Genomic DNA, 15,719 nt, shown 5'->3' with positions numbered 1-15,719 from the left:
GTATATTTTTTCAAAAATTGATAACTATATTTCAATATAATTGGTTTTATTCATAATCTTACATATTTTATGTATTTAAAAGCACTGTTATGAGAAGACAATAGGCTTCACTAGACTGTCAAAGGGGTTCATGACACAAAAAAGAATAAGAACTCCTGCTCTAAGCTATCTTGTGGTAAGGTTTCAGATTCTTACCTTATAGAATAATCTGCCCAAGCTGAAAGCAGACATTCTGAATATGTATTGTGACTTTATATAATATTTTTCAATTATTTTCTAAGGATACTTGGCTATTGTTAAGAACATATGGAAAAAGCACTTTACTAAGTGGATTCTTCTGAATTTGACCCCTTACAACCAAAAAAAGGTAATATACTTTTCACAAAGTGAATATGGTGGGAGCAAACCAATCTGGTTTATTTGGATTTTTATTTTTCCTTTCTATGTAAAATTTACATTTGAGAGAATTTTGAACACTTTAATCAGTTTTTACTGTTTAATATTTTTGACTTAGCAAACGTCTGTCTCCTGCGCAGTTTTCAGTTTTGAGCAAATTAATACTTCAATACCCAAACCTCACTAGTTCAGCAAGGAGTCCAATTTGAATGAGTCAAGTCTGAATCACAAAATTCTTTGAAAGAAACTGTCAAAGTATACATTGTAACTAGAGCTATATAACAAAGTATTGCTCACTAGAGATCATTAGGGAAAGGAGACAGATAAGAATGATTCGAAATGACTATCAGTCACAGCTTGGATACTAGCTGTATGAAACCATTGGGCAAATTAACTCCTCTGAGTTTGCTTCCTTGTTTGTAAAAGGAGGCATCTATTTGTACTACCTACAGAGTAACAGTTCACACTTACATAGAGAGAATTTTAAAATTTATAAAGCACTTCTTCACAATAATATAAGCATTATTATCCCTCTTACAGATGGGGAAACAGAGGGTCTTAAAATTTAAATAACTTGTCTAGGGACACAAACTAACAAGTATCAGAAATGTGATTTGAACTCAGGTGTCTTGACTCCATATCTAATACACTTCCTACTCTTCTGTTGTTGTAAGGCTTCCACAAGATAATATATGCCAGCACTTTGTAATCTAAAATGTCCTATATATTAAGGTAAGATGCCATTATATAAATGCTTTTAAAGCACCTAAAGCACTCTTAAAAGTTCGATCTCATAATTATTTTAAATATTTCTTCAGCAATTTCATTGACATAATTAGTTTCTTACTAAATCCTTGCAGTACAGAAAGCAGAAAGGCCCAGGCCAGTACAGGTCTTAAGTATTGAGGTTTTATGATATTGAGAAAAAGCCCTTCAAGCATTTTTCAGATTTTACTTATTGCAATTGATTTACACAATGTGAACATTTAAAAACAAAACTCTTAAATATTTCTTTGTTGGTTTTTTTTACAAGAAGTGACTAAATTCCTGGGATTTGGGTTTGTTTTTTTTTGGGGGGGGGGCGCTTTGTTTTTCTTTTACTATTTCCAAGTGTACCTTACCATATAGAATATTTTTTATCAGTACTTATGGGCATTTTTCCTCTTCTACCAGGAAATCCAGAAATACTAAACAAAGATTTTTAGCAATATTTGCAGCCTAAGGTATCATGAAGGTCACTGAATTTGTTTAAATAATGGGGATGAATGAATTACAGATTGAATTTAATTCTTCTTCCTTCTTGGGAAACTTTTTTTTTTTAAGCAGAATAACTGCCTCAAAGCTACTGACTTACCTTAGACCTTTAATAAGCTAAATATTTTCCAGTCACACTAAGAGTGGTTTTGTGTGGTTTAATGATGCCACCCTGTGGCCTTCCAGTCTTCAAGCTCAACTGCAACAAACAGTAATTGGCTAAATTGTAGATCAGAGATCTTATCAGTGTTGGTACTTACACCACACAAAACAGATCACAACCCATTCTCCCTTTTCATTCAGAGTGACTTTTAACCATCTAATCTATAAATCCTCTGTAAAGGATCCACCCAAAGTGCAAACAACCTTTCTCTAGGTCTTTTAAAAAATAGGAAATTGTATGAAACCATAGGAATGTCCTTTTTCTATCCCGACTGTTTCACTTCACAAATAATCAGTTCAACCAGTAGTTTAAAACAGCTAACAAAGGTAAAACTTTTTTTTTCATAATCTTCTCCAATATTAAAGTTAACTTTTGCAGGAAACTTGCAAAAATACATTTCATTTAGCATTTACTTTTCACAAAATCTCTTTCTTTATACTTATATATTATGAAGTATTTTTAAGAATTCTAGTTCTAGATCATCTAAATAACTTCTTTAATTAAAAATTTGCTGATTTTTTTTACAAGATCTATAGTAGATTCTATAGTACAAAATCTGAATGCAAAAATGGATTTGAAAAAATGACACAGCCCACCTACATTTTCATTTGAATAATCTCAACTTAGTCTGTTTTAGAAACAATGATTCATAAATTCCTAATTTTATTTCAAAAGAAACTTGCTGCCCTTCTGTTCTTGACTAATTAGGCAAAATGTTAACTTTTATCTTAACTTGAGTTGTATAATTATATTTTATTTTACTGTGGAATTTTACTTGTTGAAGATTCCTATAAATGTTACTTCAAAAATGTCTGGGAGGCCAGGTAAAGTAGTACATTCTTTGATACCAGGGAGACTGTAACTTGTGGACAGCTTGAGCTTGGGAGTACTGAGTTGTACTGAGTTGTAGTGGGTAAGCTAAGCATGCAGCAGCATTAAGTGCAGCACCAATACGGTGAGACTGGTCAGGTCAGTAATGAAGCAAGTTTAAAGGTCCTGGTCAGTGGTGGGAACTGGCCTTGGGTGGCCATTGCCTTCCATCCCAAGTGAGATAAGAAGACCTAATCTAAAGAAAAAGAGAAGAAAAAAAAAGTTTTGCATTAGAAAGGTGTCCAAAGGCATGAAAAGACTCTGCCAGTCTGGACATTTTTTTTTTTTTGCTTAAGTGGACGAATGATTTGATTTAGAATAATGATAAATTAATAAAAATGGTTTCTCTCAGGCTTCTGTCTATAATGCAGAGTGCAGCATTAATATTTTTTCTTCAATAAATAAAAATATGAATACAAAATAAATACAGAGTAGTTGAGGAGGAAGGGCATTTGCAATGGGGATCAGGAAAGGCTTCATGTAAAAGCTGATGTTTAGCTGTATTCTGGAGGAAGTGAGAGATTCTGTAAAAAGGGAGCGCATTCCACCTCTGCTTTGTAAATCTGTGCACTATATGTGTCTCCCAGTGGGATGTGAATTCCTTAAGAGCAAGGGCTGTTTTTCTTTGAGAGGCCCAGAGAACCCAAGGGACTTGTTTTACAACAGAGGTCATACATAGCAGAGAAAAAATTTGAACCCAAATCCACCTTATTCCAAACCCAATGTTTTTTCCATTAAATCACACTGAACTGTTCTGAGCTATGAATCAGTGAGCCCCTGTTATTTCTACATTGGGGCTATGTTGTAGGAGTTGACCAATGAGCTTCCACTAGATTACCACAGGAAAAAACGGCTAGTTGGGAGTATCGCTTGGAGAGGATCTGTATACCTAAGTTTTAAGAGCTCTGTGTCTAACCCTCATTTATTATTTTCCACAAAATTTTCTCAGTGAGTAGGTGGAGCTTTGCATTTATCACCTATAATTGTTTGAAAGTATTTGCAGGAATAACATTTCACTTACCATTTATTTCTCAAAATCTCTAAAGCCCTACTGGCTTCAGTGGCTGCTATATTTACTTTGAGATAGTAACAGCTGAACAAAACTGAGTCCATTTCAGACTCGAATTAGAAAAGTGGCCTATGGTTCAGATGATTTTACAATACTACTGAAATATGGCATCATAAAAAACCCCACAGAATTAAAAATTAATAAATTACTAGAGTAGTATTTTAAAGAAGCCTATTAAGCCTATTTTAAGAAAACACAATTCTAACAATGAAATTTTTTTTAGCTATTATCACAAGATAATTATTTGATAGTCTTCAAACAATAGATAGCAAAAATATCTTATAACTAAACCAATGAACAATGGATTGTGTTCTCAGAACAATTTCTTACATTTTTATATAGTGATTTAAGATTTATAAAATGCTTTCCTCATAATACTGGGATATAAGTCATACAAATATTATAATTATTACTCTTATTTTACAACTGTAGAAACTGAGACTCAGTGAATTATTTTTAAGAAACTATCCAGTGCTTTGTGATGTTTGGTCCTCTCGAATTGTAGAAATGCATCATAAGAAATGAGAAGATGGATTAATTTGGAAATATGTTTAATATGATTGTACATATAGCTTATGGATTGCACTCTATCTTGGGGAAGGGGGAGAGCAGGAAGGTGGAAAAATTTAGAACTCAAAATCTTATAAAAGTGGATGTTGAAGACTAAAAATAAATTAATTAAAAAAAGAAACGAGAAGATCTAAGTATATTAAATGCAATTTAATTGTGGTTCTCAAGATACCTGTTAATTTACCACTTCTTTCCCTGTGAAAATCATAATGATCTGGAAGTTTTCTGGCCCCTCAACCCACTTCACTGCTATTCAGTTCAACAGAAAAACATTAAGTATGTTGCATGAAAAAGGTACTCCCTCAGCTCACCTTCACACCTGGCTACCTCCAGGGGTGGGGAACCTGCAGCTTCAAGGCCACATGTGGCCTTCTAGGTTTTTGGTTGCAGCCTTTTGACCAAGTTCAAGTTTTACAAAACAAATCCTTTTATTAAGGGATATTTCTGTGATATTTGGATTCAATCAAAAGGCCACACTTGAGGACCTAGAGGGCCATACATGGCCTTGAGGCCAAAGGTTCCCCACCCTTGTTCTTAGACCATCTGAACTCCTCTTCCTTGAAACTTGTCATCCGAGGCTACTGCTGCCCTTCAAGTTTTTGAAACTGGAACTCTCCCTCTAACAACCCCAATTACCTTTTCTTTCACCTCTCCTACTCTCTTATATCTCAGAATCACAAAATCTTACAAATACAAAGTCCAACTTGTAACTGAACAAAAATTCTGATTACAATAAATCATTATCTTCTCCTCAAAACCAGCTCCCTCTCTAAACTTCCTAAGCTGGCAATGGTGCCTTCATTTTCCTGATTAACCAAAACCCAAATTTGTGGGTCATCATTTGACTACGCCTTCTCCTCAACATTGTTTCAGTAACTAAGTTTTATCCATTCGTCCTTAAGTAAGGCATTCTTTTTCATTTGCTTTGGTACCACCTTAACTTTGTCTCTTAATACCTCATGCTGGGACTTCTTGACTTTTAACTGGTCCCTGTGCCTCTACTGTCTACTTCTTTCAATCCATATTTTAAAGATCTTACATGAACTTTTTGCCAAATTTTTTATTTCAACAGTACAGCACTATGCTTATAAATGGCACTCAAATATCCTTCTGTTTAAGGTGCTAGAAGACTTGGACTCTACATCCCAGCCTGCCACTAACCTGCTGAATGATTTAGCACATAACCTTTCTGGGCTCTCTCATCTGTAAAGTGCAACTAATACTTGTCCTGCTTACCTCAAAGGGAATCTGTAAAGGCAAAGTAAATGTTGTTGAAGTACTTAAATTTTAAAGTGCTACATAGTTGCAAATTATTATTTGCTCATTTTCCTATACTCTGTATTTATAGCAATCTCCTGTTATTACTTCTCTAGGATGATTAAGGCAACTTATTTAACCAGGTTGACAATTATGATTGTGAAAGACTAGCCACTGTTCACTATAGTTACTAATGAACTTTATTTTCTCTAATAATTATCCCCTCCATTCATACCATGATATTTTTACTATAAAACAGAGAAGGAAAGGGGAACTATTTGGGCATCTACTTGGGTCCTAACCCATCGACATTCTTCCAAAGTTACATAATCAGTGTCAAAACTAATTAGAACCTGGGGTAAAAGGTGATTATTACTAAGTCCACCGACTACCTACATGATAGTCCTGTTATAGGAAAAGCACTATATCTGAAATCCGAAGACTTCACTTCAAATCTCTAGCTTTACTACTCACTATTGATATGACTGGGGAAGTCATACAACTTCTCAGTCTTAGTTTCCTCATCGGTAAAATGAGAGGTTTGGATTTTATGACCTCTACGTAGGTAGGCAACAAGCATTTATAAAGTGCTTACTAAGAAAATTCAAACCAAAAGAAAGGCAGTCTTTGTTCGAGAAGCTTACATTCTAATGGGGGAAGACACAAAAAGAAGATGGAAAAGGGAAGAGGGAGGACATAGGGTAGAGAGGTGGTGAAGTTTGGAAGCGGGGAGAGAAGTAGAAAAGAATATGCATTTACATAGTGTCTACTATGTGCCAGGCACTATGCTAAGCATTTTACAATTATTATCTCAGTTGATCCTCACAACCACCTTGGGAGGTAGATTCAGTTATTACCACAATTTTACAGTTGAGGAAACCGAGGCAAACAGTGGTTAAGTGATTTGCCCAGACACCACACAGCTAATAAATATCTGAGGCTGTATTTGAATTTAGTCTTCCTCACTCCAGACCCAGTGTTCTATCCATTATTATACCACCTAGCTGCCCACTCTGGAGTCAGAAGCAGAGCCAGGAGAAGAATAAAAGACAGCCTACCTGGGCCCCTTCCTAAAATGGAGGTCCCAGGAGGAACTCAAAAAGTGTAAAGGCTAGATAGTTTCTTGTCATGCATGTTTTAGTGGGGATTCTTTTTCAGGCAGGAGTTGGACTAGATTGATGTTAATATTCCTTCCAACTCTGAAATAACGTAAACCGGCTTCCTCTAGTTCTTGCCCAAAACTCTTTCTGAGAAGTTTTCAAGTACGTATCTCTTCCCCACAGCTCCTACCATATCACTCCCTCTAAGGAATACTTTTAAACTCTCAAGAGGGATAAGTAGATAAGGCTGAAGATAGATTTACAGGTACTTCTTGCCCAGCTATGAAGACATCAGTGAACCTTTACTGACATATTGGTATGATATATAATGGTTCTCTTTTTTATATAGAGCTCAGAGTCTGTCAATTAGTAATGAAAAATGGGTTAATTTCTATGTCCATCATGTTCTCCAGAGCAAAGAAGAGAAGGAGCCTTTCTCTCCTCAATGACCTAGGGATTGTTGTGTGCCTGACATGGGCCTAATATGAAATTGACATGGAAGTGCATAGCTGAGGAATAGGAGCTTTTTGGAAACAGATCAATTACCACTGCAACAAATGATCAGGAGTAGCTGATGCTTCCCTCACAGACACCTCTTACAACAGTAGTGGGGGGCAGGGAGGGGGCGGAGAATGGGCAACAAAAGAAAACAGGTTAAGTCAGTAAGAGACATTATTTTACATATTACTAAACACATTTGATGTCAGTGAAACTCGAAGCCTACTTCAGGGTACCTGAAGTTGAGGTCTCAGACTACCTGAATGTATTCTTTATCTGTGCCACATAACTGGAATATACTCCTTTCTCGTTTCCACCTCAGAGAATCCATCTCTACCTTCCAGATGCAGCTCAAGCACTACCTTTCAGACAAAGTCTTTCCTGATTACCCACTGCCCCCAAATCACTAATGCCCTAGTATTTCCTACTTTGTATTTAACTGCCCTGTATTCTTTTATATTTATTCTGTATATGTGTGTGTATACATATATATGTTGTCTCAGCTGAGAAAACACAAGCTCCTTGAGAATAGGTAGTTTCACTTTTTTTGTCTATATCCCTAATACCGTGCCTATTTCAGTGCTTCACCCATAGCTTACTGACTGAGGCTGCCACAGAGCTCATCAAAATAGAACTCAAAGCTTGCTCAGGATCACATAATCAGTATCAGAAGTGAGACTTGAACCCAGGTTTTCCTGACCTCCTGAGGGAGGGAGGAAGGAAAGAAGGAAGGAAGGAAGGAAGGAAGGAAAGAAGGAAGGAAGGAAGGAAGGAAGGAATCTAGGGGAATAAGTCCATTAGAAAATATAAGTTCCATCTCCAGAGGAAGAACTGATGGAGTCTGAAGATAGATTGAAACATACTTTTTTTTAACTATAATTTTCTTGTTTGTTTTGGCCTGTCTTCTCTTTTGTAGCATGGCTAATACGAAAATATGTTTTACCTGACTGCACATATATAATCTGTATCAAAGTCCTTGCCTTCTTTGGAGGGGAAAGGAAGGAGAGGGAGGGAATTTGGAGCTCAAAAATTATTTTTAAAAAATGAATGTTAAAATTGTTTTTCTATGTAATTGACAAAAACAGAATAAAAATGTTCTTTAAAAAAAATAAAAAAGAAAATACAAGTTACCTAGAATGATCTTTAAAAGAGATTTTTCTTCTGTAGTTGCTTTAGTTTTTAAAAAGTTGTTTAATACTTCAACAGGGAAACTGGATTTATAATCCTTGACAGTGGAAAAGTAGAAATGGCAGCAGAAAACCTTACGTATTCCTTTCTTCCAAATGGGTTTCAACCTGTCCTCATAGACTCAAATGCTAAATTCTGTCTCCATCTACTGAATTAGCAACAGGGATGATTCAGAAAAACAATTTCACTAAAGAATATTGAGAAGCCATCGAGTATACTAAGAAAAATGCCTAGGGGAGTGCTGCTTTACTCAACTCCTCCTTAACTATGCCTCCTCTGGATTTATAAAATGTCACATATGAGAGGAGAAAGCCTCTACCTGCTGAATAAATACGTGCTCCCTAGGGATCTCAATGCATATTTATGCAAACCTGATTCCCCTTCACAGGAAACAAAATCAGGAACGAACATTTTCTATGATCTCTTAGCTCAAGATATGCATCTTAAGGGACTATTCTCTGGATCTAGGAAAAATTTTTTGTTTTTAAAGAATTTAAAGTCAAATTTAAGGTCCTTACCAGTCTTCCAATATACATGCTTAGTATTACCAAAAGTAAAGACATCTGAACACACTATATGGCACCTATAAAAATAATTTTAATACATTTTATAACAACAGTCCTGCAACTGGAAAAATAACAGCACAACATACTACACGGTTTCAAATATTCCTATATTCCAAAAGATTCCAAAAATAACCTATTTTTTTGGAAAGGCATAAGCTTTTACAATATAAAAACAACATTTACGATGCATTTCTTCATCTGATAATTAAAAGAGTATATGCCAAAGGTTGGCAGCCCCTGAAAAGTGGTGCCAAATTGGCAATCCTTATATTTCTGGCACAATGGCAGGGGAGGGATGGAGAGATGGTGGTGATTATTCACTGACACTCAGTGGGAGAAAGGAGCAAAAAGCATAATGATTCTTGCAAGCAGCACAGAAGAATGTGGTAGCAGTGACAGGCTCATGCAAAAATCAGCCCACATCCCCTGGAGTCAGGAGGACCTGAGTTCAAATCCGGCCTCAGACACTTGACCGTCTTCTTGGGCAAGTCACTTAACCCCAATTGCCCTGCCTTCCCCCTCCAAAAAAAAAAAGAAAAAAAGAAAGAAAGAAAAAAATCAGCCTACATATCATTGGTTGCTGGTTCTCTCAAAGATCTTGGAGAATAAAAGAGATACGGAAGGACTGGAGGAGGGCAAATTCAATTCACTAAGCATTTATTAAGTACCAACTATGTTCCAGGCACTGTGCTAGGTATTAGGGAATGCAACATGAAACAGTCCCTGCCCTTAAGGAGTTTACACTCAGTTGAGGGCAAACAACTTGTAGACAGAAGATTAAATACAAAATATATACAAATTAATTTCCCAGGGTGAGGCATTAGCAGCTAGGAAGAACAGAATAGGTTTCCTGTAGGAGGTGGCACTTGGGCTGAGCTATAAAAAAAAGACAGTGATTCTATATGGTAGAAATAAGAAGTCAGGAAACTTGATGATGTCACAAGTCTTTCGTTTGAGTCTCAGCTCTGACTTTCTAGTTGTAACCTTCTGGGTCAGTTACTTAACCTCAGTTTCTTCATCTGTGAGATGGAGATTAATTCTTACGCTACATACATCTTAAAGGAAAATCATGCAAAAGTATTTCATAAACTGTAAAGCACTATTTAACACGGTCTTTTATTATTAGATGAAAACATGGGTTTGAATTTGCAGAAATATATTATAAAGGGAGGGGTCAATTAGGCAGGTTATCTGAAGTCAAACTACTTCCCTTCAAAGAAGTCAAGACTGGTCTGTCATTAAAAACCAGGCAGGTAGTCAAGAAATACCTGAACCAAGGAAGGTGAAGCCAGAAAACAGACTTATGGCATTGTTAGACACAAAGAAATCTTAAAACCAAGGTAACATCAGTTGTTTCTTATATATACTTATATAATCTCTCTGCCATTTCCAAGTCATGGGTAGCCCAGGAATTTCAGGGCAGAGGAGCTTAGAGGAACCCCGCTGTTGTGAGATGCATGGGGTTAGAATTAAAGGTAGACCTTGACAAAGAAACGGTATCAAAAACCTGACCATAAGATTATTTAGGATAAGTCCCAAATGTCAATAATTTGCTAGAGATACAGTGTTTAATTTATTGAATGACAGAATAATGTCTTTTTCTACTTGAAAGTTTTCTCTGTAAGTTGGAGAGGGGTTGCTAACATGTTGTCCAAAATCATTTCTGGGGGAAAGATCATTATAGATTTGGAGATGAAACTGAGATTAACCACAGTGTTTAGGTGGCCAGAGCTCTCATTGATCCAGACTTACCATATTTAGTTATCTGTGCTCCTCAGTAGCTTGAAATGTTACATAAGTGTCACAGAATTTTAGAACTGGAAAAAGACTATAAATATCATATAGACCAGCATTTCTCAAATTGAGCTCCACTTGAAATGGAGCCTCCCTCATAAAAACTTAATGCTAGCAATATAAATATGGAATTTAAAATACTGAATTAAAATTACACAGAAAAATACCTGCTATGTGAAGCAACTTCAGAATGAAGATAAGCTTTGTTTTGCCTGTTTTGCTTTAAGGTTTCCCTGACTCCAACTCCTTTTACCTCACAGGTGTTCAATACCTTCACATTCAATCATTAAACAAGCAAGAATTACATTATGCCAAGCACTGTGCTAGGTATTAGGGATACAAAGAATGAAACAGTCCCTACTCTCAAGGAGCCTACCTTCTATCAGGGGAGAGAACAATTACATTTATAACTGGATACAGAAAAAAAATACAGGGACACATAGGCAAAAATGCATATTTTCAAGAAATGAAACGAATGAAATTGTCAACATTTTATTTAATTGGAATATTAACAAATAACATCTTCAATATGATTTCCATCATTTGTGATGCAAAGGTTGATGTGTTTTGCAAGATTCACACGAACTCGATGCAATAACTCCCTATTGCCGTCAATTTTAGCACATTCACTCTTTATGCATTTAATCAAGTGTGTTGCATCTGTGATTTTCACTGAATACACCTTCTCCTTTAGCATACACCAGAGAAAGAAGTCAAAGGGGCTAAGGTTTATTAATATTCCAAATATTTCAAAAATATGCATTTTTGCCTATGTGTCCAGACTTTAGGGACACCCTGTATAATGAAAACAAATATAAGGAAATTAAACACAACATAGCTTGGGAGGGACAGCACTGGAAGTAAGAGGGATCAGGAAAGGCTTCACGGAAAAAGTAGTGCTTTAGCTGAATCCTGAAAGGAGAGAGGAATTCTATGAGGTGGTGGTGAGAAGGAAGTGAATAGCAGGCCTGAGGGACTGCCAGTGCAATGGCATGGAGAAGGGAACTGGAGTATCCTGTCTGAGAAACAGAGAAAAGGCCAATTTGGCTGGATTGCAGAGTACACGGTCAGTGTACTCTGATGGAAGGTGGTGTGCAATAAAATTGAAAAGATAACTAAAGAGAAAAGGTTATATTTTTATCCTCAAATGGGAATTCTTAACCTGAGGTCTGTGAACCTTTTAAATTTATTTTGATAACCGCATTTTAATATACATTTAACTGTATTTTAATATACATTTACACATTTAAAAACATTATTCTGAGGAAAGATCTAGGTTTCACTAGACTTCTAAAGGTGCCCATAACACAAAAAAAAGCTTTGGATCCCGCGTCATCCAGATCTGCACTTAAGAAAAATCCCTTTGGCAGCTGTCTGGAAGATGAATTGTAGGGGAGTAAGTAATGAGGCAGGGAAACAGTAGTCTAGGCCCAGTGCTTCTTAAACTGCTCAGGGTGTTGAGTGTCTAGGCAAGAGTTGATAAGGGCTCGGACTCAGGTAATCATGACTGCGTGAGTAGAGATGAGAGGTCCTGATGTGAGAAACATTTTGGAAACAGAAATGGTAAGATGAGCCAAATGAATGGATATATGGGGTGAAGGGGAGTAGGAAAACACTGAGGACATTAGAAGAATGCTGGTGCCTTTAACAGAAACAGGGAGAAGGACACAATTGAACAACTGAAGAACAATACCAACAATTTAGGGGGATCAAGGATGGTTTCATGGAGACAGCACCTGAGTTGAGCCTTGAAGAAAGATTTGGATTCTGAAAGGCCAAGACACAGATGAGGAGGAAGCATGTTCAAAGGCATGAGAAACATCTGTGAATGTACCAATGTGGGAGGTGGAGCACGAAGTTCTGAGAACGGAAAGCAGGACAATTTGGCTAGAACACAGAGTAATGGGGAATATTGTGAAATGAGGCTGAAAAAGTAGGTTGGAACTACAATGTAGAGAGCATGAAATGCTAGACTTAGCAGTTCATATATTCTTGAAGCAGGAGTGTACTATGGTTAGAGCTGTGCCTTAGGAAGATTTCAGTAATTGTGTGGAGAATCAATCGGAGAAGGCTAAGATGGGAGGTGGAGAGACCAATTAGAAGGGGAAGATGAGATGAGAGGCTGAACTATAAACACATGACTGGTCTGGAGAGGGAATGGAGATACTGTGAAGGCAAAAGTGACAGGACTTATCAACAAATGACATGGGAGGAAAGAGAGGGAAAAATCAATGACTCTGGGCTCTAAACCTGGCTGATTAAGAGGACAGTGATATCCTGAATATAAACAGGGAAGTCTGAGGGAGCATAATGTTCAAGACAAAAGATGACAAATATGGTTTGGGTCATGCTAAATTCGGAATACGGCAGTCAGGTGGTGCAGTACATAGAGTGCTGGCCTCAGATACTTACTAGCTCTATGACTCTGGACAAGTCACTTGACCCTGTTTGCCTCAGTTCCCCATCTGTAAAATGAGCTGGAGAAGGAAATGGCAATCTACTCCAATATTTTTGCCAAGAAAATCCCATTGGGGTCATGTAGAGTCAGACACAACTGAACAACAAACAACGTTTGGAATGCTGACAGAGTATCCAAGCAGGTGGATAATGCAAGGCTGGAGCTGTGGTGAGAGTTTTGCTTTTGAAGTTATATGGACTGAGAAGATACTTGAACACATGGGAGTTGATGCCATTACTAAGAAAGAGAAAATAGAAAGAGGACCCAGTACAGAGCCTTAAGGATATCGCCCTTAGGTGATGAGTAAAAACAGTTCAGGAAAAAAAAAAAAGAATATCCGAACAATTATAAAAGTAGAAAAAGAAGGAAAGAGGAGTGTTCTGGAAGACAAGGTAGGGGAAAGTACCAAGAAGAGAGAATGATAAAAAAGAGACAAAAGTTGCAGAAAGGTCAAGCAGTCACAGCATGAGCACTGAAAAAAGGCCACTAGATTTAGATAGTAAGACTGTTGGTAACCTTTGAGAGAACAGCTTCAGCAGAGTGGTGGAGGAAGACAGATGGCAAGACTATATATAGAGGTAGTGAGATCAAGGAGGCACTGAGTGTAATTACACAATATCAGACATAATGGAGGGGAATTTACCTGTTTTTCAGCAAAAACAAAACCATACATAAGCTTCCCTTCCTGGGAAGTTAATGAACATCTGTTCCTACAACTGGAATGCCTATGGAAATTACTTTAAAAGAAAAAAAAAACAACAGTGATCCACAAGTTCCCTTTTCCTGTCCAGACAATTCATGAAAATCTCGGTAACTCACTCATTTCTGGACTTGTGGCTATCTGCTAATGTGTTCATCCACCCTACCTCGCTGCTATTTCAAAGATCACTCGGTGGCTTGCTCTGACAAGGATATTACTGGGCTTCGCCCCTTCCCATTCTGCACTTAGAGGTGCTCACAGCTCCCAGGGGACGAGGGGGAGTCCCAGCCTGGGGGAGGTGAGGAGGAGGGGGAGATGCTCCTCGCCTCCCAGAGGCCACGTTCAGGAGGCCGAGACCCCCCTCTCTCGAGCCCAGAATAGGCTCCCCCCACGCTCCGTGGGGCGTCTGGAGCGAGGGTGCCCAAGACACCCAGCGCGAGGACCCGCTGGGGCCCGGGTCGGGCAGGGCGGTGGTCACGCTGGGAGTGGGGGAGGGGTTGGGGTGGGGGACACACTGACTGACAGACAGACCGAAGAGGAAACACAGGGCTGGGCCGGCGCCGGCCATAGCGCCCCCTCCGTGCTCTCTGCCAGGCCGACCCGCTCCCACGGGAGAGGAAAAGGCAGAGGCCGTGATCCCTGGCCCGGACCTGGCTGGTACCTTTAACTCCGCCGAGCAGCGGCAGCAGCGTCCCCGCTTCCCCGAGCCAGGCCCATCTCTCAGCGGCGGCTGCACAGCGACTGACAGGCAGGGGGAGGGAGGGAGGGAGATGAGGAGGCAGGCAGGCAGGCACGGAAGGAGGCAGAGCGCAGGCGCAGGCGCCACTGCGCTCAGGGATGAGGGAAGGGGAAGCCGCTCCTGCAGCGGCGCTGGCGGCGACGGAGTCGACCTCCCCCTAGAGGCCGGCGGCTCTCATTGAGCTGCCTCTGGGGCCCCTCTCCGAGGCCCCGCCCCTACTACTTCTTAACGCAAACTGGGGAAGGAGGGCAGTCAACCAGTATTTATTAAGCGCTTACTACGTGCGGAGCGCTCAGCATTATCCATCCCTCCTTAAATCTTAGTGCCTTCACTCTGAGACTACCTGGCCAGTTTTGTCTTACCGTATCCACTCCCAAGACTGAGCTCTTTGACAGCAGGGACTGTCTTTCGCCTTTTTCATCCCCAGTGCTTTGCACTGTGTTTGGCATACAGTGAGAGCTTAATAAATGCTAGTCGACAGACTGACACCTTAGTAGCGTGTAGCGGGGAGACAACATGAAGCTCTGAAAAGGAACTCCTTTAGCCAGAAAAAAAAAACAAAAGTGATAATGATTATTTTATTTGTAAATAATCAAACTTCAACAGCTCTGGGGAGCTCCCCTCCCCCCAAGAGACTTTATCAAAGCAGAAGAGAAACTGATCACCAATGTAGTATTTTAGAGAGTAGCTTGAGGGCACTGATATGTTGAATGGCTTTCTTAATGTTTGTTTCCACTGTGAGATTTGAACTTAGGACACACAAGCTCTAAGACACTTGCTATTCACAGAACCTGTTGACAAATGGTGGTTGTCCTTCCTTCTCCAAGATGACATTATTAGGTTGGGGACCAATACCAGTTTGGGAGGCTCCCCCACCAGGTACAAACAGTTCACATGAAGATTTGGAGTGGACATGTCTCTAAATTTATGCATCTCATGTTTCTTTTGAGCTACTGCAATTCTGCTTTGCTCATAGAGCACAGTGCCTTCTTTGATGTGGGCATGCCAGGCTGAGTGGTTCTATGCCACTGTCTCCCATGATTCACAATCAATTCCAAAGTTCTTTAAAGAGCCCTTGGCCCTTGGGAGTGTTCTTT

At 38.9% G+C, this 15,719-nt stretch overlaps 1 protein-coding gene across 1 annotated transcript in view; it reads right to left on the bottom strand.

The window, feature by feature from the left end:
• ANKRD46 (ankyrin repeat domain 46) overlaps nt 1-14,722 on the bottom strand; it is a 41,799-nt gene extending 27,077 nt beyond the window's left edge. Inside the window, exon 1 of the mRNA XM_036735593.1 lies at nt 14,545-14,722. The gene's annotated coding sequence lies outside the window, so the exon portion shown is untranslated. The remainder of the gene's footprint in view (nt 1-14,544) is intronic.
• Between the last annotated feature and the right edge of the window lie 997 nt (nt 14,723-15,719).

The sequence above is a fragment of the Trichosurus vulpecula genome, chromosome 1 (assembly GCF_011100635.1).
Source record: "Trichosurus vulpecula isolate mTriVul1 chromosome 1, mTriVul1.pri, whole genome shotgun sequence".
Classification (NCBI taxonomy): Eukaryota; Metazoa; Chordata; class Mammalia; order Diprotodontia; family Phalangeridae; genus Trichosurus; species Trichosurus vulpecula.
This window is presented reverse-complemented; position numbering and strand designations above follow the sequence as displayed.